This window comes from Danio rerio, chromosome 4, assembly GCF_052040795.2.
Source record: "Danio rerio strain M-AB ecotype USA chromosome 4, GRCz13ab, whole genome shotgun sequence".
Taxonomy (NCBI): domain Eukaryota; kingdom Metazoa; phylum Chordata; class Actinopteri; order Cypriniformes; family Danionidae; genus Danio; species Danio rerio.
The window spans coordinates 13,124,548-13,151,734 of NC_141024.2; the positions used below are offsets into that span (position 1 = coordinate 13,124,548).

General features: G+C 37.5%; 1 protein-coding gene across 17 annotated transcripts in view; it reads right to left on the bottom strand.

Moving 5' to 3' along the window:
- The window catches only part of arhgef39 (Rho guanine nucleotide exchange factor 39), a 247,881-nt gene that overhangs the window by 205,417 nt on the left and 15,277 nt on the right, over window positions 1–27,187 (bottom strand). For 3 of the 17 annotated variants that reach the window (XM_088649788.1, XM_088649777.1, XM_088649780.1), the window contains exon 2: window positions 26,252–26,365. The exons of 9 other annotated variants lie outside the window; for them this stretch is intronic. The gene's annotated coding sequence lies outside the window, so the exon portion shown is untranslated. Of the gene's footprint in view, window positions 1–6,328; window positions 6,517–26,251; window positions 26,366–27,187 lie in introns of those variants that run through there. 5 more of the 17 variants (XM_088649791.1, XM_088649787.1, XM_088649779.1 and 2 more) reach the window with 3 other exon arrangements.

Genomic DNA, 27,187 nt, shown 5'->3' on the forward strand with positions numbered 1-27,187 from the left:
GATTTGCCTGATGTTGTGTATAATCTAAGCACAAATCATCGTGATATTGCTTATTTGCAGAGATGTGAATTGGTTTATAACTGAAGTCTTGACAGATTTGGAATGTGCATTAAGAAAAATAAATGATATTAGGTTAATACGAATAATTGTATTATATAACTGTACTGATTGATATTTAATCTTTAAAAATACTAATAAAATGTAATATTAAATAGCCATAACATCTGCTATATAATATAGATGTGTACCTGCACAGGTCTCACGATTCGGTTCTGATTGTCATGCTATCGATTCGTTCAATTTGATATCTCGGTGCATCACGGTGCATTGAAGATGCTTTCCATACACAATTTATTATTTGACTTCACAGCACAAGAATTCTTGTATTCAAATTTATAAATATATTTCTACTTATATATACTATTTATAATACAATTTTGTCCTTTAATACAGTCAGATATATGTACTGTACCTTTAAAAACTCAAGTACAAGCACAGAACAACATGAGCATTTATACTTGAGCATTGACACTGATAAATGGCAGCGGCGATCACATCCGATCCATGATAGACGTGGTGGAGAATACTTGCTCTGCAGACACGTCAGTCTGACTGTCCAGCAAACACCCATGCTGTGAATTGTGCAGAGTTTCTGCGTTTTAAGTAGTTGGAGTTTTAATTACTCGCGCTCATCTTCCTCACCATAGTAAGCTACCGCAACATAGCGCATATGAGATAAATGACGTCAGTATACAATAACCGGTTATGATCTATTAATGAACTGATACCGAATTGTCCCCATCACAGTGCACCTAAGAAATAATTAATTTTGACACCCCTAATATATATATATATATATATATATATATATATATATATATATATATATATATATATATATATATATATATATATATATATATATATATATATATATATAAGTTAAGTTATAAGTTAATAATATAATATATAAGTTTTCCTAATTTTGTTGTGTGTTTGCCTGTAAACTGTATTAATGCAGTTACAAATTAGTTTTAAACTAGTTAGTTTTAAGCTTTCGTTAATAGTTCAGTTTTGTTTTCATGCAGCTGGAAGGGCATCCGCTGTGTAAAACATATGCTGGATAAGTTGGCGGTTCACTCCAATGTGGCGACCCCACAATAATAATAAAGGGACTAAGCCAAAAAGAAAATGAATGAATGAATAAATGAGTTCAGTTTTGCTTTTGTTTATTTAGTTCATGCAATGATATGATGTATTTAAGGATATTAAAATTATTATCAAAATTATTATGTATCATTTTGTTAAGCTATGCAAGTTTCAACTAGAAATTCTCAAATGTTTTTAGTTTAGTTTATTGCAATCCAAGTTCAAATGAATTCATTTTATTAAGTCACATAACTTAATTAAACTTTAGAACACTGAGATCACAACACATTTTTATAGTAATATATACTAAGATTTTTTTATTTATGCAGAAGAATCAATAAAGGCATTGCAGAATTACATACCCAATCAGATTTATGCATTCCAATAAATCATGCATAAAATATTATATGAACAAATGCATTTACATACAACCAAAGGGTCATATCACAGTATTACCAAACTGCACATGCTGCGTTGAAATCAACAATACCACAACTTTACCCAAAATACCCTGATCAGGACGCATCCTTTGAAGTGTGCTTGTATTTAACTAGTGCAAGTGCTGAGTTAGTATAAGATAAACCACCGGGGTGGCTCGCTAGTCTGCAGGGTTTTTTTTAAAAAGAGAAATAAGGAGAGGAGAAGTGTATTGGCTTGCCGTTTAAAGCCTCTGCTCTTGACCTACTTTTCTTTAATGGAGATTCTGAGTGCGAAAAAGAGCTGTTTATCAGCCGATGAAAAGCATAATGACACAATTTATTTATTCAAAGCTGAGCAGCCGGGATTCAAAACGCTGACCCTTAAGGAGTGGGGGCTGACGGTCAGCATCACAGTAAACACTGTTGTTATTTAGCGAATAAATGTTGAAAAGTGCTTTTTAGTATGTGTGTTTTTTTAACCACATGCAAGTTTTGTAATAAACCGAAGTGCTTTATAAGGAAAAAGGTAGTGAGAAGATGGTTTACCATAGAGATCGGATGAAAAACGTGCACTCTTTGAGTTCAAAATTAGCTAAAGCGAATTAAAATGAACTGGTTTTGCTTCATATTGTTGGTCTCCGGTGGGTTGAGCAGGTGTAAGAGGGGGGGGTCTCTGTACGTGCAGAGCGTCGCCAATTAGAGTCGCGTGGCACTCATGAGGTCCGTAGCACTTCAAAAAGAATTATTCAGGCCTTCCCTTTATTTGATTATGGCCAGTCCCCCGACTTTCCCTTGCCAGCGACCACAATGCATTTCACCAATTAGCTCATGCACCTGGCCACAATTGATATGTTGTCAGAACAGCGCGTTTGGTGCAGAATGCTTAATAGTTGCATCTCAATCTCCCAAATTATTCACGAAAGCATATAAATATTTGATTCCTGTACCCTGTAGCTGTGTATTGGATCTCTCTTTTTTTATTCAAACCTCCATAAAAAACACAGATGTTTAATATAAATATTTCAGGTCATCAACTCTTCTCTTCCTCAGTTCCTCTCTCGCTATATATCCACTCCTCATTTACTATTTGAAGCAACTATTAGTGTTTTAACACCACAGGAAAGCGGCTTCATTGAAATGCAATGAAAACTGCACGGAAAAAGGCAAAGTTAACTAATGGGCTCAAATTTTCAAACGAATGCAAGATTAAAGTCAATTGAATCTCCCATTGGGTTTTGACTGAAACCCTTTGAAAAGGAGCCCCGTAGTGGTTTTCAGAAATGAAAAATAGGACTTGTTCTAAAATATTAATAACATTTTATACCCTCATTATGGCAAAGCAATTACATTTATTCAGAAAGTTACTTTTGGATTCTACCTTGAGGTGCTTCGCAGACAGGTAGCGCCACCGTCGGCCCTCGCATCAGAGGACGGGATGGATGTAATTTAATATAGGCCAACTTCATATTTGATCTGTGCATTGTAAAGCGAGAGCTCGAATACTCCACGTACACTGTCATGAATCTCAAATCCGGAATTCTTGGTGGGAATTGGAGATCTGAGGTGCAATAAAACCTTTCGGGAGAGCATAACTAAGTGTTTTCTATCAGTCTTTGTGCGCTAGACATCTCCCATCAACTCGTCTGGCCTAGTTTTCCATAACAGACACCATTAATTAAATATATTACACAATGTGCACCCTCATAGATATAAACGAAGCATGCCATACAAAAACAACCCGGAGAGGAGATTATGCGGGAAAAGTTGCAGTCGTTCTCCATTGACTCTCTTCAGAGGGTTTCGGCTTCATGTCTCAAATCACACACCGCAATTCGACAAAAAGCAGCACACACACACGCTTGCTGGAGCTGACAGGGAGGAAGATTTGAAACTCCTCTCTCGTTCTCACTAGCGCACGCTCTGCCCGTAATGGGGTAGAAGTCATTAAAAACATCACTGCAGGCCTAATTAAGACGGGACATCTGGTCTCTCCTCACAGAACGGATCGCAGCCGAGTACAAATAACTCCTCCATGACAAGTTGAGAGGTGTCATACATCTCAGTGATCGTCAATCAACAGGGGACTTAGGCAACTCTTTCATCGTTAACGAGCGAATGCTTTGTTTTCCCGTTATAAGAGAAAACATTTTGACAAATTTCAAAAGGGGGGTTGGAGGCAGGGTGTCTTCTGTCATTTTTCAATTCCCCTTTTATGTTGCTGCCAATTAGTTGGTGTAAACTTTAAGTTGCCTTTGACAATGATGATTTTCGCATAGCGAATGCCTGTACGACGACGGATCTGCCACAGGTCGGTCCGCGAGTGACAACGTGATGGGGAAATTAAGATGGAAGACTGACACTTCTTGTAAAGTTGGCTTTCTAGGAGGTCTTATCGGCAACGACCTTGAGATTTTTCTTAAAGCTCACACAAAGTATAGTCTTGTTAAGGTTTTCGCCAAGGTTGCAGTTATTTAATGAATAATGTACTATATTAGATGTGCTACTTTTATTTGATGTTTTCAAGTTTCTTGATAAATATAAACAGCATAAACTGGAACACTTTTGTAACATCCAACATAAAATTATGCTTTCTATGAGATCTTAAAACCAATGACTTTGACCTTTTTTAAAGTTAACACGATCAATCAATCAATCAATCAATCAATCAATCAATCAATCAATCAATCAATCACAAGTGAGCGAACGAACATTTGAATTAAAATAACATCCAAACATGTTTCCAAACAATGCCCTAGACTTAAAATTCTACTTTAAAAAATACAGTAAAATAACAAACATCTTAAACGTGCAGTAAATATAGTCTTCGTTGTCGTTTTTGATTAATTTGATGCATCCTTTAACACAGGTATTAATTCCCGGTTTCTTACACTGCAAAAAAAGCTTTTCTTACTTAGATTTTTTTGTCTTGGTTCTAGTCCAAATATTTAAAAGTTCTTATATCAAGAAGCCTTTTCAGTATCACTTTATTCTGATGGTCTCTTTAACACATTTTGTTGAATTTAAGTTACATTGGATGCCAATTAATTCTCATTAGATTATGAGTAGACTGTTAGGTTGGGGTTAGGGTAAGTTAACATACTTTAAAAGTTTCTTATAGTCAGTTAAATGTCTGTTGAAGGCGCATTATCAACAGATATTAAGCAGACAGTCTAGTACTCAAATGAGAATTAATTGTCATGTACAGTAGTTGCAATTGCAACTTTTAGTCAACAAAATGAGCAATAGGGACCACCAATATAAAGTCTTACCGCATTTTCTAGGCAAGCTAAACATAACATCTTGTTTTCAGAAATAAAATGCCAATATTTAATCAGTTTTTCCTTAAAACAAGCAAAATAATCGGCCAATGGGGTAAGAAAAATAATCTTGTTTTTCCTTTTAACACAAGATTTATTTTCTTACACTATTGGCAGATTATTTTGCTTGTTTTTAGAAAAAACTCACTTCAATTTGGCATATTACTTCTTAAAACAATACAATATGTTTTGCTTGTGTAAAATTACATGCCAACTAATTCCCAATAGATTATACGTAGACTGCTAGGTTGGAGTTAGGATTAGGGTTAGTGTAAGTTGGCATGCACTTGCAAAGTTTCTTATAGTCAGTTAAATGTTCAAGGAGCAGTATCAACAGATATTAAGCAGACAGTCTCCTAATAATCAAATGAGAAGTAATTGGCATGTAGTTGCAATGCAACTTTTAGTCAACAAAATGTGCAATAAGGACCATCAAAATAAAGTGTTGCCAAAAATTCTTATTGGTTTAAGAATTTTTAGATATTTGGACTAGAAACAAAACAAATCTAAGTAAGAAAATCTACTTTTGGAGTGTAGATACAGCATAAATATAAAATCCATCAAAATGAGTCGATTAAAGCATTTACTAAATCACATCTAGTGTAAAACTATGAACTACTCTGCCTGTTTAACACGCTGCTCAGATGTTCAGCATCATGTGCATTTGGGATCCATTTGCAGCCCATGGTGATTCAATATGTTCGGGTATTTGTCACTCTTTTATGAGATTAGACAGCTTATCAAACATTAATAAGTGGATAGGAATTCACAGCGTGCTACAAAAAACGATAACGCTCGCAAAACCCAACAACACCGAGGGTTAAGGTTGTACAGCGCAAACCCTCCAAGAAAAAGACGAACAAAAAATACAAAAGATGGATAAAAAATAAAGAAAGAACAAAGGCAAAACAACCAGACCTAGTCAGAAGCTAAGGGAGACAATGCATGAAAATAATTGGAGCCCAAGGGGTGATATTTGTTCTCCTGAAATAATAATTACTCTTATGGACTGTGTGCAAACACTTTAACACTGAGGGAGCGAAAAAAAAAAAAAAAAAAGAAAACAATCACGTTCCTATCAATAATCATTTCTATAGCAAAGTGGTCAGGCTTTCTTCATCCTATTTGTGCCCTTTCCTGCAGCATTTTAATTAGGTAAATAATACACACAGAGTCCATGACAACTTCAGTACGCTTCACACTCCTGATTGTGTATAATTCTAATCAGAACCTCGCCATCTCATAGATAAGACAGAGTAGCAGATAGCTAGCGCATTAAAAAAAAAAAAGCCTATCGAGTCTAAAATAAGGCAATTTCTATGTAAATCGGCAATAAAGCAGAACTTTCCTAACTGCTGAGGGCAGTCGCATTATTGACATGCGGGCTGTTCGGAAATTGTTTAACTGCTTGATAGCAGGTATCTGGCCCAGATATTTGCTTACCTTTCCTCTTCCATTAATGTCCCCTGTAATATTAAGCCATCTTCCATGCACCGCTCGCTCTTTAGCATCTGATTAGCGGCCAGTAATTCTATCTCCACCAACGACTGCGCTGTAAGATTGCCCGCAATATTAGGTGCAGGATGAAGCATATCCATCCATCTCGAATTGGATGCATTATTGATTGACCAGCAGAGGAAAATAAGTGCCACTGGGTTATAGTTTAATATGAATGATAATGCACAAGGGCCTCGGTGAACCATCAAAGATAGGTCTGTTTTCGTAGGTAGCTGTGCGCTGCTATAATGAAGCCGGAATCTGACTCATGCTCGCTCTTTGTTTGACGTAAAGTTAAGTTTCCACAACTTTGAAATGAGATGATAAAAGAATCGGGGTGTCAGCGGTTCTCTTATTGTAACTAGGGCTTATATTTCCCTGCAGGCCTCCTAGAGGGATTATGATTATACAGTAGATTAACACTTTTATCCCTATCTGTGAGCAGCGAATTATCGGTAGATGAAGCACAAACTGTTGGAAAACGCAGCATTGGTAGGCGTACTCCAAGGATTTTCTAGTCTGACAACTTTTGACCCTTAACTCGCCTTCGGTGTTACAGGATGTTTCCGGTGGTAGAAACAAATCTGAGTGGACGCGATAACTCATGTGTGTCTGTGTCCGTGAATCACACAGCAAGCTTAAAATGTAAAGGTTAAACCTCCTGAATGAAAACTTGATGTTAAGGTATTGAGCATGTATGTTCTGTATACCCAGTGAATGCCAGTTAATTCAGAGTCAAGGTGCACGGCCATAACTCGTGCACTGCTGAAATTTGTTCTCGGTTTCTAAAAGCAATATCATTCATTTAAAAGTCAAACATAGCAGATTATAAAGGTGTAAATGTTACTTGGATAGATTATACTTTTTTTTTTTTAAATTCAGATGTAATTTACTCACCCAAATGCTACACCTGATCTGTATTATCGTCTGTGTTTATGTCTGCTGTTGTCCATACAATGAAAGTAAATGACAAAAAAAGACAGTAAATGACAAGAGACCATAATAGTGGGCACGGTATTACCAGCCTTCTAAAGCTACACAGTTTCTCGTTAGGATTTTCAGTTGGTTTTATTCAAAATTAGTGTACGTTTACATGCCACAGATGCACCTAAAAATTACTTGTTTGACAGTATTTTCAAATTTTTAAAAGAATCGACTGAAAATACAATTCAGTCAGTGGCACTTATTACTAGTTGTCAGGAACTCATAAACAAGTAATGTTCCCATAAAAGGTAAATAGTTTATGTAATGGCAATAACTCACTTTTTAAAACCCAATTGTGTTTTTAATCTATGCAAATGACCTGCTAAAACACATCAAATAAATGATATTGCCTAGCTAAGCAATGTGGGATGACTGAAAATGTCAGTTTTTACCAAATATCGCCACATAATCAGATTTGTCATTGATTTTATAATGAATCAGACGTCTGAACAAATCAGTTGAATTAATGCCTTACTGCAGTGGTCCTCAACTACCAGGCCATGGAGCGGTACCAGTCCATAGATCAATTGGTACTGGGCCACACAAGAAATCATTCATTATTTCCATTTTATTTATTATCTGAGTCTAAACAATCTTTTATTTAAAAAAAACGAAAAATGACTGTATTCTCTCGCTTACATCTTGGTCACTTGAGCAACCACAATTTAATCTCAAATTGAGTAAGAAACAGATGCTTTGGAATGTTTCTTTGCGAAGAAGAAGAAAAGGCCCAGTGACGGACTCACAAACTGCCAAGGTATAGATCCGCTACCCATTTGTCAATAAATCAGCTGAATTCACCATGTCTGTGCAAACAGATCAACTGCTGGGGATCGCAAATGATGGTGGCCTTTTAGGGGTCGTTCATTTATTGCATCTTTTCTAGATTTCGCAAAAGTCCGTTATTTCCAATGGAGGTGACGCACTTGCGTCTTTCAGATGCCACAGTAGAATGAATGCCATGAGCGCATTGCGAGTCATGTGACAAGAACTAATTCATCAGCTTCATACTTTGTATGGAATATACACATTTAGGCAGACTAATTATCTCAGACAAACACAGAACAGCCAAACACTGCAGTGCTTTTTGATTTTCTTTATAAATAAAACATGTATCAGAGTGACAACAAGGTTTTGTTAGCTTGTCCTTCTCTGAGAAAATGGTTGACGGTCACCTACACATCCTTCTAACACCCCACACCTCTCCTGGACCATGGTAAAATTGTCAAGTGTTGACCAGTTTGCAGTAATAAAAAGTTGTGGACACTGCCTTAAGGCTAATTTATACTTCTGCGCCAAGCGCATGCTCCAGTGCAGCCTACACCTGGTAGCACAGCCCTCGCCCTGGCTGTCGCTGATGCGCACCTCTCAAAAAATATAAGTACACGTGCAACGACACGTAGCACAAGCTCTGTGATTGGTTGGCTTGGTAGCACTGCAGAGTGTGGGCAGGGCCGAGAGCCACGCGAACCCGATGGAGCGAGGGTTTACATGTGTTGAGTCCCGTAAAGGAGGTATAGATGAAAACTTTTGTTTTTTGTTTACCTTATGATTACAATTTTTGCACGTCCCTGAGTTTAAGCAACTTCATTGAAGTAGCATTCAGAAAAAAAAACAAAGACCAGTGAAGAAATTTGACACAGATGAACATTAAATTCTCACTGCCAGCTAGAGTTTGGAAGTGTTATTGCAGAGCAACAAAAACAGCACACAGAAGTGTAATTGCATGACAAGGCATGAGCCGTAGGTCACGCCAATCACTCGATGCAGAAGTATAAATCAGACTTTAGTGACTCATTCACTTTCTGCCACCTACTGGTGGTTTACTTTCGAATTGAAAGTATTCAATTTAATTTCATTGCTGCACACAGGGCTTAAAGTCTCCCCTTTAATGAACATAAACATAAAAAAAAATGTTTGGAGTACATTTTACAATAATTTTTGTACTATGTGTTTACTTTTTTCTTTGATATGACTTTAACACTAAAATTGCAAGTTAATTTCATAGGTACATCTCACACCAAATATTTATAAGAACAGAAGAGTAATACAAGCTTTGAATGACATGAGGATGACTAAATGGTGGCAATGCGTTCAGTTTTGTATGAGCTATCCCTTTAAGACTGTCATTGATTCAGTAGTTAAAGTTTAACAATAAAACACACAAAATATTGTCCCAAATGATTTGTTTTCTTCTCTTAAATGATTGATTTCACCATATGGCCACTTATTTTCATTAAAAAAGGTGCAGAAAAAAATAAAGAAAGTGCAGATGCAATAAATATATCATTTAAATGAATGTTTAACAGTATCCAAGGGCAAAAACAACATGGTCTAAATCTAATGCTACAGTGATCTGATTTCAGCATTTCATGCCTAAGACATGCATTCTTACATCACAGTACTTTTTCTGTTGTCCAAGTTTGCAAGGCATTTACAGTAGCCATGGGGCGTTAATTTATTCATGTTGTTTTCTTTAAATATTCACACAGTGGCAATCTGTTGAGACTTATTGGACGTCTCCTGAGCTCTGGCCGGAGCGATGCAGAATAGAGAGAATAAGAGGGACCGCCAGCGGTTAATTATTAAAAATGTCAAAAATAATCACTAACTCCACTGCAGACCTCCACTGTCATCAAACCTGTAGCGTACATATCTGAATTCTATTCGGCAGGTCAAAGGCACTGCATGGGAGCCGCTAATAGCAATACAACAAAACCTCTCGCAGATGCATTGAGGAATGGTTTTGTAAGCTGCTACACAAGGGGCTCAATAAATGACGGTTAAAACATGACCTCCATCCTGCCGACATATGTCGTAACTGAAAACTACTTTCACCTCTATTTTCGCTGCTTTGTGCGTTAGATGTTTCAAGGTGGCCTCATTTGAATCAAGGCTGTCATAGTGCATGAATAGGAAAGGATGTATGGAATCTTAATAAAACCCCTTCACCATGGGCTGCTTTTTTATGACAGCACTTTATCTCTCTGTTAAATGCCATAGGAGCTTATTTAGCGACATAATTGTGTCTCTCATTTTAGGCTTTTGTAAAGGTTTGTTGTTAAGCTTTTTGTCCTGTGAAGTCTTTTGTGCACATCTACTTGCTCTTTGTATGCAATTTCCAGTTTCAAGATCACGTAATCTGATTTTTTTTTCTGTTTGCTTACAAAGTATTTTAGATAGATGGATAGACAGATGGGCGGATGGATTTATTAGTAGATGAACAAAAGATTGATTGATAGATAGGTAGTTAGGTAGGTATTTAGGTAGGTAGATGAAAATAAAAAATTGACAGAGACCGATAAAATAAACAATTGCAGAGAGATCAAACTAATGAAATTGACTGAGTGATAAAGGATGGATAGATGTATGTATGGATGGATTGATTGATGACAATGGATGGACTAAACTGTAAGTAGAGTGAGAAAAAATGGCTAGATAGACAGACAGATGGATAAAAGCATTGATGATGGATCGGGTGATGACAATTGATGGACTGAACAGTAAATAGAGTGAGAAAAAATGGATGGATGGACAGACAAATAGATAAAACCATGCATCGATGGATGGATGGATGGAATGATGATAATGGATTGACTGAACTGTAAATAGAGTGAGAAAAATGAATGAATGGACAAACAGATGGATAAAACATCGGTGGATGGATGGATGAAATGATGGGTGGAATGAATAGTAAATAGAGTGAAAAAATGGATGGATAGACAGATGGATGGATGGATCAGGTGGATGACAACGGATGGTCTGAACAATAAATAGAGTAAGATAATGGATAGATGGACAGACAGATGGATATAACCATGGATGGATGGATAGATAGATAAATGAATGGATGAAATGATGACAATGGATGGACAAAACAGTAAATAGACTGAAAAAAACGCATGGGTGGATGGACAGATGGATAAAAACATGGATGGATGGATGGATGGATGGATGGATGGGACAGTATATAGACTAAGAAAAGATTGATAAATGGACATACAGATAGATAAAAGCATGGAAAGATAGATGGGTGGATAGAACAGTAAATAAAGTAAGAAAAGATGGATGAACAAACAGAAAGATGGATAAAATCATCAATGGATTGATTAATGAATGGATGGACGGACGGATGGATGGATGAACAGTAAATAGAGTGAGAAAAGATGGATGAATGTACAGACAGATGGATATAAGCATTGATGGATGGATAAATGGATGGATGGATGGATGGATGGATGGAATGATGGCAATGGATGGACTGAACAGTAAATTGAGTGAGAAAATGGATGAATGGACAGACAGATGGATAAAACCATTGATGGATTGATGGATGGATAAGTGGATAGATGGATGGATGGATGGATGGATGGAACAGTAAATAGAGTAAAAAAGATGAATACATGTACAGATAAAAACATGTACACAAAAACATAAAAACGGATAAAAACAGACAGACAGACAGACAGACAGACAGACAGACAGACAGACAGACAGACAGACAGACAGACAGACAGACAGACAGACAGACAGACAGACAGACAGACAGACAGACAGACAGATAGATAGATAGATAGATAGATAGATAGATAGATAGATAGATAGATAGATAGATAGATGAAGGATGATCACGATTGGATGGATACATAGAGGCGGAATGATGAATGAACGAAGGGATAGAGAGACAGAAGGACAAATTAAACAATCAGCTTGATATGACGTTCCCTCTTCAACAAGCGCGAGGTCAGAATCACTGTCCAGTGATCCCGTTCAAGTGCATCCACCGAAAGCCAAACTAATGGGATTCTGTGTGTGGCTCGTCTGCCTGCTTTCTGATCACCGCAAGATTGCACTATTGACCAAATGTCAGGCGCAGAGAGATGCAATGATTGAATAAAAGAGTATACATAATCGAAGGAGAGAACTCTGCCAGAGCCGCCTTCTGTTGCCTCTCTAACTACACCCTGGGAAATTCTCAAAAATCATTACCCCTCCCATCACCACACACATGCAGCTGTCATCCCACCTCTGCTCTCTTGTGATGCTCTCTTGAAATGCTATTTGTTTTTCTCATTAAAAGCAAATTTTATATACGTCTCTCTCTCGTGCACGTCGCATCTCTCGTTCCAATGCATCTCAACCAAACTGCAGCTCAGAGGACGCGCTGTGAAATATTTTGGGCCCAAATTAATGTGCTATTACTACAGGAGGACCGAGCTGAAGATGACAGAGGGCCTTAGGATATTTAGATCAGTACCAGATTGGTTACAGGGAAGGAAAAGTGGGTGTTGACCCCAAGAGACCAATACACCGTGTCCCAAACAAACATAACTCACCTAAGGGGGGCGAGGAGGCAGCGAACAGATTAAATTCTGATTAGGGAGAAGAAGCCCAGAGGAATTTATTGGTCACTCGAGAGGCTGAGTGATGTTGTACCAGTCTGACAACTGCTTGAACATGCTAATGACGCTGTTGCATTTAGAAACGTGGCAAATGAAAAATGCATTCCTTCAGAAAGGTGGCTCTTTCCCCCCACACCTACTTCTGTTCTAAAGTGATCCAAATCTGTCAGAGGTGAAATAAATTACATCCTCTCAGGAAGACGAAATGGATTTTATTTCCAGAGTTTTGCATTGTGTTCTGTTTGATTTTGTATCTATAAGGCAAGATATTGGTAAAGTTTTCTTCGTCGTTATTTACTTACTTTCTTAGTAAAAGCATGACAACAGAAATTGGGAAGACTTTATAGGTGAACAGTGGTGTCAAAAAAGACACAAAGGTCTAATTAATTAATAATAATAACTCCTTACATTTATATAGCTCTTTTCTGGACACTCAAAGCGCTTTACAAATTTTTTGGGGGGGAAATCTCATCCACCACCAGTGTGCAGCATCCACCTGGATGACGTGATGGCAGCCATATTGCACCAGACCGCACACGACACCAGCTGATTGGTGGAGAGACAAAGTGAAGCCAATTATGATATGGGGATGGTTATTAGGCCATAATGGTAGAGGCTAGTGGCCAAATCGTTTCGAATTTTGTCCTTTTTGAAGGACATCCTGGAATTTTTAATGACCACAGAGAGTTAGGATTTCGGTTTAACGTCTCGCCTGAAAGACAGTGCTCACTGAGCAGTATAGAGTCCCCATCAATACACAGACATCAGGTTGAGCACTCCCTACTGGTCTAACTAACATTAATTCTGGCAGCAACCTAGCTTTCCCATGTGGTCTCCCATCCAGGTACATCCAGGTGTGTGACTGAAACTTCATTCATTAGTCACAGGTCTTGCTTACACGCTGAAGACAATACAATGGCTTTCAACATCATTTCAGTTCTATTTTTATGTATATATGTAAAAATAGAGCAGGGGTGTCCAAACGTTCGTATGAAAGGCCAAAAAACAAATATCACTGGCTATGTTTCCTTCCAAAAATGCAAATTAACTTTGTGCGCAAAACTGGAATATCGCATAAAAGACGTGCGAATAAAACATTGTTTACATCCAACGAGTCAAAAAGAACAAAATCATCACTGATTAACTGGCGCCAAATATCAACAGTGATGACGGAATTTGCTGCGGTAGGAGAAGCTGCGTGAGTCTTTTCTTAATTTTTAAAATGACTTTCACCTCAGAAGACGTGTGGTGGCGTTTGAAGATGTCAACCGTGGAGCACAGACGCTCTTGCACAGACGTTTCCATCAACAGATTTTTTATGCGCATATCCAAAATGCGCATAAAATTGGGTGTTTGGAAACATAGCTATCGATAACTCTGAAGATAAATATTCCAAACTACTTTACTTTAAAGTTGCCATGAGTAATTTCCTAATTTATTTCTTAATATTTCAAAATAAATGGAAAACATCACTTTGAATCGTGTTACCTAATGCAGAATAAATTTTTTAATTACTACTATTGCAATAAAAACATAAACAATATCCTTTATAACAAAGTGGAGTTCAATGCTAAATACACTAGTCAAGCAGAATCTGCCTTTGCCTTGATTTGCTCACCAAAGTCCTCTATCTGTCGGGTGACGGTGTGTACATTTTAAACTAAATATGATCAACTGACACCATTAAAATTGAAACAATTAATTTCAGTTAGCGTTTTTGTAGCTTAATAAGAAAACAAACAAATAAAAGGTTACATTAAATTTGAATTGACAATCTCTAAACCATCCTATCTCTTCTCAGATAGGATGGTGGGCCAAATCAAAGGTTTCCATGGGCCAACTTTGGTATCTTTGGTATAGAGGAATGAAGGATAAAACTACATTTGACTATATTTGAAGTGATTAGAAACCTAATGTCTACACTTAAAATGATCATACTGGAAATTAAAGAATAACATAAATATTTATATTATATTTTATCATTTAAATCTTTGTTCAAAAAATTTATTCTGACTAATAGGTATTACATTGCACTGCTTTAGGTAAGAGGCAAACTTTAAGTAATGAAAAATAGCAATTTTTAGCATTAATTAATCATAATATTAATAAAATGGCATTTTAGACTGTCTTTTGTAAAACATAGTAAAAATATAAACTAAACAGTAAACATTCTATTGCAAAAAAAAAAAAAAAAAAAAAAAAACACTAAATCTCTATATTTAAAGGTTTTGGTGCAAGAAAAGCCATTTTTCCCAACAATAAATATAATAGGCTACCTAAACATGAAGACAATTACACACACACACACACACACACAAAAAAAAAAAAAAAAACACACACACACAAATTTCATTAACCCTTGTGTACTGTTCAAATTGACTATCCTTTCGTTATGTTGGTGGCTGTTTTTGCCCAATTGACTTCTATCATGACCACATTTTTTTAATTGCATAGCCAAGACAGCATATAATTATGCATTCTTGATTGTTGGTGTTTTTCCCTGTTGGGAAGAGGTAAAACTTTTAATTTTTACTGTTGATCATCAGTTGGCACGAATAACCCTTTAGATAGGCCACTATTTCTGGCTTTTATATGGAGTTATGTGGAGTAAAACAGTGGATTATAGTGTACACGCATAAATACACTTACTATTCTCTGAAAGCTGAGCTACTTATTTCTCTCGCTCACATTCTCACATACTCACACATGGCCAAACACACTATGATTCAGATAAATATATCATTTTATCCAGAAACGAAGCCTTTTTTGAATTGCAACTAATGATCAACAGTAAAAATTAGTAATTGTACCTGTTTCCAACAGGGAAATCCAGCAACAATTAGGTATGCATGATTATATGGTGTCATGGATTTGCAATCAGAAAATGTCATTATAATGGAAGTCAATGGAAAAGTCAATGAAAGTGTAGTAAATTTGCCCAGAGTATATTTCAAAGCAGTTTCCCAAAATGTGTCAAAATAAGATTTTTCACCAAAAATCATTCCGTTTGCTTAAACACGAAGAAAGTTATGGCCAAATTAAGCCTCAAAATCACCCCAGAGTGGGTGAAAACATCCCCAACAGCACAAAAGGGTAAAAGATCGGTATTGGCGCCATCTTTTTTTAACTTCTTTAACAGCTACTTAGTGAGGAAAAAAAAAATCAGTAAATTCTTTCAAATTCCAGACAGACAGACAGAAGGTCACAGCTTTTTTTGTCTGATTAATTTCAGCATGAACTCTCTCTTTAACCATGATTGCTAAAGTTTTTTGTCGCACCTGTGCTCGCACGGAAACAGCTCGCGTCCCTCCCTTCCAACCACTTGTGCATGCAATTACACCTAAATGCACTAAAACGATTGACTGAAGCATGTGAAGGGCATTTACTTTTTGTGAAGCGTGACATAATCGCAGAGGTTTAGATTCCTTTTTTTTATCAGGAGGCCCAGGTAATGATGAAGGCCTGGGATCCATTCAGATTTCTCATTTACAGCTAGGAGAGGATGGCCCCATCTGTTCAGTGGCAAGGCCCCTTCCCGCAATCTTTGATATCACTGAACGCTATTAGCTGAGGAAGAGGCTGGGCTAATGGACCTTTAAGAGCTCATTTATTTGAAGCAATTATTTTGAGGCGACCCCTTTTTGGAATTGAGCATCGCCCTCACAAACGGGGGGAGATTATGCCGTGTTTGGAGGAGAATGCATTTGACTGAAGGACACGAGGAGCTGAAGGAAGAAACTCATTTCAGACCCACAAACAAGCGCTCGATTTAAACTAGCGGTTAAAAGTTTAGGATGTGGAGGATTTTGTACGTTTTTAAAAGAAGCCTGCATTTATTTAATCAAAAATACAGTAAATATGGTACAATTTTTTACCAATTAAGCATAACTGGTTGCTTCTTAAAGGAAGTTTAAAATGTAATGTATTCCTGTGATTCAAAACTGAATTTTTAGCATCATTAATCCAGTCTTTGAAGTCAGATGATCTTTCTGAAATCGATTTTTGCTGTTCTGTTATTAAAGGACTCAACCATTATTAATGATTATACTTATATCAATGTTAAAAACAATCATCTAGCTTCATAGTTTTGTTAGAGGCATGCTTGATGAAAAGACAGTTCAAAATAACAGCACTTATTTGAAATAAAATCACATTTTTGTTACATTCTATGGGTCTTTGACAATTAAACAAGTTAATGTGTCCTTGATAAAGTGAAAGAAAAAGAAGCCAAGGTAAATATAGCTTTAATAGAATTTGTGAATGATACTGTTTCACAGTTTTCACAAAAATATGAAGCTTTACAGTTTTTAACACTGATAATAATAATATTTTTTTTCTCAAGAAGCAGATCATGACATTATAATGAGGAAGAATCTGGAATAACAATGCTGAAAATTCAACCTTTAATCGCAAGAATAAATAAAAATTGTTTAACTCCATCGAATAAAAAGAATAGATATTTTAAATTTAAGTAATATTTAATAAGTTTACTGGATTTTTAAAAAATGTATTAACTAAATGCAGCTTTGTTGAGCAGATATAGACTTACTTTAATAACATTAAAAAAAAAAAAAACTTAACAAATGCCAAACTTTTAAGCAGTAGTGCACCCAGATGTCAACTCGCGGAAGCAGTTTTCAGTATTCAGAAGTGCAGGTCTTAGCCAATCAGTTTTTGAACAGAATGTTGCTAAAGCGAGAAAGAAAAACAATCTCAGATGGGATGGGACTGAGTCAGCAGCAATGCCTTTACAGAGGGACAGGCCTGCACATCAAAATGGAGATTGAAGAACTCAAAGACACCCATCATATGTCTTACCGCACAGAAGCATTAATACATCGGACTTCCGAGTGTGGAATAAGTTTGTGTCGGATTCTGACTCCAGTTATGTGCACACACCATAGGAGGAAATGTTGGAGGATAAATCTTAAATGTTTTTAGACTTCACTGCATTAAAAGCTCAAATTTACTGTATAAGTAGTCAAAAAATAGACAATGCTGTAGAATATTTTCTTAGTTGTAGATATACAGAATATGTTGTCCATTTAAATCCTCACTCTGAACCAGGGTTATTTTATTTACTAAATAAAACTAATGGTGTTTTGTTCCTTAAAATAAAATGTCACCAGAAATAAATAAATAAATACCAAATCTTTGAATAAATTTTTCAGTCACACTTTATTTAGATGGTCTGTTTGTTGAATTTAAGCAACTAATTCTCATTAGTTTATAAGTAGACTGTTAGGTTGGGGTCAGGGTTAATGCAAGTTGACATGTATATGCAAAGTTTCTTATAGTCAGTTAAAGGAGCAGTATCAAAAGATTTTAAGCAAACAGTAAACCATCAAACCATCAAAATAAATAGACACATTTAAAAGGTGTATACTAACAACATTTACAATCTAATCCAACACCCCTCAATTTGTCTTTTATTAAATTGGTGTGCCAATTTTTGTAATTGTTGGACTGTGTTTATTCACTTTTCACAAATACCTAATTTTAGCAACAACACTGACCTTTCAGAGGATGAATACATATGGTTCAGTTACTGACGATCACCATATCTGCAAATGTACTGATCCCTTAAGGCCAACAAAATCAAAGAAATAATGATAAAAAAATGAAATGTTAGATAAAAACAGATTAAAAAGCCTCTCGAGTTGTATTCAGTGTTGCCAGACGTAGCTGATTGATTCCAGCCCAAAAACTATCCAAAACCCGCAGAAATGCAAAAACATTTGGTTCTGTGGAGGTGAACAAAACCAGGTAATAAGTGAATACCCGGGGGTAGGGGGGGGGGGGGGGGGGGCTGGTGCTGGGGGGCTGGGGAAACCGCCCAATCTGGAAACACTGGTTGTGTTTACATCTAGAATAATTTAAATACCTAACAATTCAAGTAGGATATGCGATAAACTTTAAAAACGCAGAAAACAGATCGACTTCTTCAGTAATTTCAGTAATTTGCTATTTTATTTTTCCCCACAACAGCTACATCATTTTGTATTATGGTTTACTTTTTATAAACAGTAAAATAAACATGTATTTGAAAAAAAAAAAATCCAAAATCCCCATTAAGCTGAATGGGAAATTTATTCAAAATGAAACATATTCAGTATAGATTTCACCCTAAACAGGCATGCATAAACATGGTCCTCCATGATTCCAATTTACAACAAGACGAAAGGGGAATACATCTCCACAATTACAGTTATTCTAATCTCTAACCCTAAAGTCTATTAATACTCTAAAAATCCTCTAATGAGAGTCAGTAGACATTTGGTTGCAAATAGTGAACAGAATGTAATGTATAAGTGAGCATCAAAATAAAGAGCAATCAAAAATATCCATTCAACACGCTGGCTAATTAACAAGCATACTGTAATTCAAAGAAAAATAACATCCTTCTATTTAAATTTACAATCTACAAAAAAATGAGACATTATGAAGTGTATCGAAAACCCATGTTGCATATTTCGCATTCCAGCAGCTTTTCTTTTCCGCACCACATTCAGAATCTCAACAGATCAACTTTCTACTTTAAAAAAAAAAGTAAAAAATTGGCAGAAAGAACACTTAGTCCCAAGCTGCACATAAGCATCTCCTTCTGCCTCCCTCGTGACCGAGAATATCACTCACTTTGCTAGGATATGAAAGAAGCAAAAAACCCAAAGAACACTGCAGTGGCTTCAATACATGACATTCGCAAAGTAAAAAGATCAATCAGATCTTTTATGATTATGCCTCTTTCTTTGAACGTTTCAATCTACCAAATATAGACAACCTCCGCAATCTACTCTAACCTTACCAGCAAGTTTGTAATATACTTTGTACGCTTTTGAAATGGGTGCATCCGCTTCTTGCCAGCCTTATTTTTTTTTTAACCTTAGCTGTATTCTGAGATCAGACAATGAGCAAGTGATGCAATATCGTGGCCTGGTGGACTCAGTAATGTAGTCAATGGTATAAGTCCTACTGCAATTTAAAACTGCTTATCCGAGCTGAATCCAGATGGGAAATCACTCCCAAACAGTTTTCTCTTATAAGCACTCGTCAGGGCTTAGCCAGGGTGGTGTTCATCTCCTCACAGAGGATGCGCAAATCGCTTTAGTCCAAAAAAAAAAAAAAAAAAGTGAGGCCTCATGAGCTATTTGATGAGACGCCGGCTCATAGGCCTCAGTCTCCTGCCTTCAATTTGGTGGACCCAATGCCTCAGCTCAGTTGAGCATCCACTTCCATTTTCAATATTGCTTCTCCTATCATGGCAAAAGAGTCTCCGTAAAATGCCAGGCAGCCTCATATTGGAAAATAATGGGCCTTGAACTACCTGAGTCTCACTACACTAAACTACTGGTGTTTCTTTCTGTTCATCTGCCATTAAAACCTTTACGTTTCCTGACAAAGCTGTGGATATGCTCACTCCGGTTGTTTTAACGTGATAAATCGATGCGTTTGTAGATTGGGCTACTGTGAAGATGGCGTCGGAGCAATCTGAACTACAATGGGGCACGATGTGAGTTTGAAACGCACCCTCGCGAGAAAGGGATCCGGTCTGATCGTCGCTGGAGGATTAGTAACTATTCCACCGGGTCCCCTGACATGCAAAGAGAGCAGCCAATTAAAACATGAAGGAGGGGACTCGTACGCTCCTCCACAAAACACGGGAGAGATGTGAAAAAAAAAAGGGAAAGATGGGTAGTGCAAGTTAGAGAGAGACGTAGAGGAGTGAGATGTAAAGGTTCTCAGTTTGCTTGTACATCAACCCCGTTTTCGTCGCTGTGTACCATATGAATCAGGGAAAAAAGCCGCAATCCTGGCTGGCTTTGAACCACCAAAAGAAGCTTGAACTACACGCCTAATTTGCAGCTTTATGCCAGAACACATTCCCATCAAGCTCACAGGGGTTGTGACATGAGAAACCAAATTTAAAAAAGGGGGGATGCGTCATCCGAGTCGGATGCTTATAATATTTGCTGCCTTCTGTACTAGGGACTACATGTGATGCAGACAAACTGATTGATTTATGAATGTAGCTTTTTCTAGCTAAGAGAGATTCAAACTTTGGGAGCCCCGATAGGCTGCATGGTTTGTAGAAAGTCAGTGAACATTTGTGCTGGAGTAGACTTTGCAGAGTGGCTCGCCTCAGGGTCAAAGAGTGGTGATTTTTAGCTTTGATTACGAAGTGCATTTGTCACAGCATTGTTTCGACAACCTTATGCAATGCTACAGAGTATATTTCTATCAGGAGTTGCATTCATTTTGGCAGACATAATAGAAGCACCTCCAACATCATATTCTAAGTAGAACCACTCTAAAGTCTACTTAAGTACATCCCAGAGATGTTCAATGGGGTTAAAGTCAATCAGTGGTCAATATATATATATATATATATATATATATATATATATATATATATATATATGTATATATATATATATATATATATATATATATATATATATATATATATATATATATATATATGAAAACAGACCTATACACGCCTTCCAGAGTCTAAGCCAGGGGTGTCCAAACTCAGTCCTGGAGGGTCAGTGTTCTACGTAGTTTAGCTCCAACTTCCTTCAACCGACCACTCTGAAGTTTCTAGTATACCTAGAAAGAGCTTTATTATCTTATTCAGGTGTGTTTAATTGGGATTAGAACTAAAATCTGCAAACCCTGTAGGACCGAGTTTGGACAACCCTGGTCTAAACCAAATGAATTTTGGCTTTGTTGTCCTAAAATATGAAGATGCAATATTATCTTCTGATATGGTTTTTAAGGGATAATTAAACCTTAATTGCAATTTGTCCCAAACAGTGTGAGTTTTCCATTTCAGGTGCACCAACAAGAAGGGTTATTGAAAAATTTTACAATTTAATTTGCCATTGATGTACAAGCTCACATATCCCCTTTATTTGTTTATCACTTTGAATCTCATTTTTCACTACACACAGCATTATGGCAAGCGTTCTCAAACCTTACCCCAAAGATCTACTTTAATACAGTTTTGCTTTAACTTTGACCAACTCACCTGTATCTTTCTAGTAATCATGAAGATATAGCATGCTCAGATGTATTTGATTGGGGTTGAAGCTTAAGTAAAATGGACCACCTTGTGAGACTGAGTTGAGGACCCAAACATTATGGGACAGTATATGTATAGTGTCGGAGGAAAGTACAATTAATTTAGGCTGCATTGCAAATGAGATAAAAGTGCATCTGAAGTGCACTTAGAAGTGTGACCAATGACCCAATCCCTAATGACACATTTTATGTGCACTTGTGATTTTGCAGACTTAGGTCCAATCCCAATTCTATTTTTTTACCCATACCCCTCCCCCTTGGCCCTTGAAACAGAGTGTGAAGAGTGTACCTAAGAACCTAGTGTACCTTTCAGAGTGTACCTAAGATACGGTACAGCACTACAACACCTGCACACGTCATAATATGTCATCGTGATCTCTTGCTTCATATGAGATTGAGGATGGCAACTGCTGTAGTTATTCCAGGTGCATTTTTTATTTATTCATTTTTTTTATTTTATCTTTAGGAAATCACTGAAGGCAACGAAATCATGTTGTCTAAACGATATATTGTGGCGAAAAGATTGTAACTGTACTGTGTACCGTTGTAGATGGTGTATGCTAGGAAATTTTTGTACCCCTTAGTTGAGCGTGGGCCTGAAAAATCTCCTTTTCAAGGGCTATCTAGCACTTTCCCTTAGCTCTACGCCTTCAAGCTGAAGAGGATTGGGACACCCCTAACGCTTTACTTGAACGTGCAAAATGAGGTAAGGGGAAGGGCTAGAATTGGGATTGGGCCCACAGTGTCTGCCGTGTGCATGAAGCGCATGAGACTGTAAGTCAGGGGTGCAAGACTCAGCTCGTGGGGCTCACAGCACTGCAGAGATTAGATACCATTAAACATTCCTAATTTAATAAACCTGATCCAGCTAATCAAGTCTTACAGGGTTATTTATTGGTTTTAAAAAAGGGTAGAAACTAAACACACGAATACGTTAAGAAAAAATTTACAGAAGTGTGCTCATGCATGCCTGCTTTGTGGCCTTAATGTGCACTTTGAGCAGACTTCTACCCATCAGGGTGAAGGGTCTTGCTAAAAAACTATTACGTCAATGGCCTCCTCAAAATAACCCCTCATTACTTTGATACTCCCACTCTGAAGTGTAAAGAGATGAAGCTTTTACAATAGAGCAAAGCCATATTCACACACAAGACTTGACTCTGAACCTTGGGGTAAACATCTGGCGCAGTTTTATGATGTCACAAGCTTTTGCAGCAGCTGTCTAGCGGCCAGCAAAGAGTGACAGTTGCTCTAGCCACTGTGAAATGTGGCGATTAGCCATCTTAATTAGCTGTCGTCTCCAGCTCAGGCCCCCCTCGGCATGATGGAAAGTTGTTCTCCAAGGATCGATCATAGCAAAGTGGAGGAAATCGTCTTTAAACCCTTTTTTTCATACCTCCAACTTACACACAAGAAAAAAGGTTGCAAAGTTAGTCAAGGCTGTATCAAAAAGATTCACCACCAGGGACCAAAATATTAGTCAAATAATGCCATCTAAAAGCCACTTCAGCTGATTTTCCTTTCAGTCTAACTTGTGTAGCCTTACCTTGAGAGCACTCAATAGCATGGAAATAAGTGTATTGCTTTGACTATGTCTCTTATGTTTTAAGCCGATGAGTTTTGGAATCTGCCAAATTCACAGCCCTCATTGAAGGTGAAGGTTAATGCTTCTCATTCAAACAACAGAGGTGTAGGTGCTTAGAATGCCACCTATTGACGTGCAGAAAATTAATTTTAAACGAAGCATATTTTGAAAAGCTCGCCAAAGCGCAAATGCCTCCATCAACGTGGCCAACAAGAGTCTGCACACTTACCACACTCTATTCCATTTCATTTTTGTAATGAGGCCATTGTGAGGCCTGTCTGCGCACGCTTTTAGTTCATCCCGAGGACCTCACCTTGTGTGTTTTTGAGTCAATTAGCATTGGGGAATAGAATGAGCTAGAGGCTAATGGCTCTGAACAGAGGGGTGATGTCCTTCAATGTTTGAAATAAAGAGAGAGACTGTACAATGTCAAAGCAGATGGAGGCTGGGCCATCGTACCATTGCCTCTCTTGTACTGATCAAGGTTTAGCTCCCCCTCCTTGAATCACAGGTTTAATTATTTTAAGAAATGGCACAGTGCTCAGATCAATGTAAAAGGGCAACTTTTACGGTAGCAACACCATGTCATTACACTGACTGACGCGTGTGGGTGGGAAAATTGCAGCAAGAGCGCAGGAGAACATCAGTGACATCAATCATCGCTTCATCTTGCCAATTAGTGCTCCCAGATATACACGCAGATGAAAATCAGAGCCTCATCTAACTGGCTGACAGACTCGGAGATCAACCCCCCAGCCTCCAAAACAGCATCAGCAGCTCCAAAACTTTACAACAAGATGTCTTGGTTTTGTTCCTGGGCCTCTGGAGTCATTCTTCTGCGAGGCAAAGTTGCTTGCTTATTTTGACTCCTTTTATTTGCAATCAAGAACAAGCAAACCTAATTTAGACCGTTTTGACTGGTCAAAATAGCATTAAATAATCTTAACAATTGTAAAGTACTGATTTGCATAACCTATGCAAGCAAAGTTTATATAAGTTCCATGGAAATGTTAGATGAGAGTTGAATTGGCAAGACTCGACAGGTGGCATGTTGCCAGTTGACATAGATATATACACTAGATATCGCATAGGGACCCTGAGCATGCGTCAATAGCGCCACCACATTGGTAAAGTACTCCCAGGACAAATGTCATTCAACCGCACTAGTCAAGACAGTGTTATTACGTGAAGATGCGGGACTTTAGCGCTGTCTACGGGTGAAGTAACGAGCAAACAAAGAAAACAAAGCACAAAGGCAGAACATTTCATAGGTAATATTAAGTTTTTTATTGTTTTTGTATGTTCTGAACTTTTGTGCGAATCAGGTAACGTTATTGATGATAACAGTCCCTTACTGCATTCACCATAAGACAAAGAAGCTCCAACTCGCACTAAACACTCGGCTTATGCTAGTTTTGTTGAATAAAATCAGCAAACAATGCAAAAGAAATATGACAACGAGATGCTGCGCTGCCAGAAACTTGTATTATTGTCGGCTAACGTGAAAGAGTCGTTCGGGGGATTCATTCACAAACGAATCGCTCCCTCCGTCAGTATGAGAAGTGAAAGCAGGAGAAGAGGTGTGCTTCAGGACACGGACTAGATCAAATTTAACAGGGAGGGTGGATAGTACATTTCTGTACACACAAACACAAGCTTTTTGTCAGGAATGCCCGTGCGGTCACTGATCCATCAATGTAGAAAAGTGATGTAAAATTATAATTTTCGTATAAAATTACATACTAACATCCTGGAAAACTCCCGATCATAGATATATGTGTATATGTGTATATCTCTGGCTTTGGATGGCCACAGTCCTCCACTGTCCCTTGGTCCCGCATTCATTTCAAAGGAGCGCTACCCTGTAGCAAGATGGCGGTGCTATTGATGCATTCCGTCCAATAGACAACAATAGGCCAAGCGACATCTAATGTATATATCTATGGCCAGTTGATATTAGCATTTAAAAGATTTAGTGCTAAATGCTAACAGGCTAATTTGTTTGATTTAAAGCTTTTAAATGACTGGACTGAACAGGAGCTCAAAATTATGTATAATTTTGTTCATTTTACACAGGTGCTTGTTGCTTAAAATGAAATAGTTATTGACTTTTCAAAAATAAACCTTAGACTGCATGAAAAAAAAGCCTGACCATAACACATGTGCACCAATAACTGCACTCCTCCTGAGCAGAATGAACTCCAAAAAGGCAATTATATTGCAATTCAAGGTACCTCTTTGCCTACAGTACATAACACGACTTAAAGACTGTTTTGTGTAGTACATAAACTAGAGGTTCCATCACAGACGAGCCTCCATTTTACTGTCAACTGATGCTCAGCACTGCAATCAGGGATTGTCGGCAAGAGATTAAAAGATATTTTCCTCTTCAGGCGGAGTAAATTGGTTTTGGATTAAGGCTGATTGATTGCCGCAGAGGTATACAGCAGTCTGTTTGAAATGCTTAGTTCCAAACACACAAAGTCATTTCAACCGAGCTACTCAAGGAAATCATGCTGGATGGAATCAATAGATATTATGTAGCAGGTACCAGTATTGCTCAAGGTTATCATTAAAGGCTTGTAGAAATATTGTTCAATGGCTCATCTTCTTGTGGTTTTGAAAACACGTGTGTCTCCGTGTGGCCTAACACTTAAAAGGCACCGGCTGCTTTATTGACTGTAGAGGCTCCATTGTGATGGAAGATTTAACTGGGAAGTATAAAAGTGACCTCCAAAACTCCAATGAGACCTAGAAGCTTGAGTGTCAAATAACAACAGATATTTAATCACATAAAATGTTTAATTGTCCTACCTTACTTGGATTTACGCTGAATAACCAAAGCGCATACTGTGAAGGGCAGTGAAGTGTTCTTCGTTTATATGTTTGCAGCTCTGGTGTGTTAACAATTTGGATTCATTACATCCGCTGTAGATGAGGAAGCAGGGTAAAACAAGAAAAATATTAATAAAAAGTTTGCTTAAACTATTATTGTATTAGTTGCAGATGTGTATATACACATTGTATAAATATATAATAAAATGCCTTAATAAAGCTAAATTATATCGCAGACGCTCAAAAATGTAATGGTCTAATTAACTTAATGGTCTGTTTTGTTTGTAAATTTATGCAACCTTTTAAAAAGCAGCAATATACTCTAAACATCATAACTATAAAAGCCCAAAACATTGCAAATCAGAAAGACTGACATGAGGAATAGCACCTCGAATGCATACAATTATCCCAACCATTAAAGGCAGTCGCAAATTAAAATGCTCTGATCTAACTGCAACTGGCCTTCAGGCAGTCGAGGAACGCCCTCCTTCTTCAATGGAGTCATGTTGCACTTGGATATTCTAACTCTCAGACTGGCCTTAACAAATTAATTGCTGGTTGCATTAAGTAATCTCCGTTGATTCCCAGTGCGGCAATAGGATAGGCCAGTATCCGATGGACTGGGTATTCTTTAACTTCAAAGGTGTCCCCTCAGGCCTATTACTAAAGGTGATTCTTCAGACTTTGCTGAGGAGTCTCCATTATTCGCTTTAGTTGTCTCTTGGCCAAAAACTAAAATTGGTCTAGAGGGCAGAGAGAGAGAGCGAGTTTGGGAGTACGAAACTTGTCATTAAAAACTAGGAATCCCTTGACCCTGGTTGAGGGTCACCTACCTGAAGCAATTATTGGGTGTCTCTTTAAGGAGAGGCTCTTGTGGTCGTTAGTGCAAAGTCACATGTGTCCCATTGTGTCCAT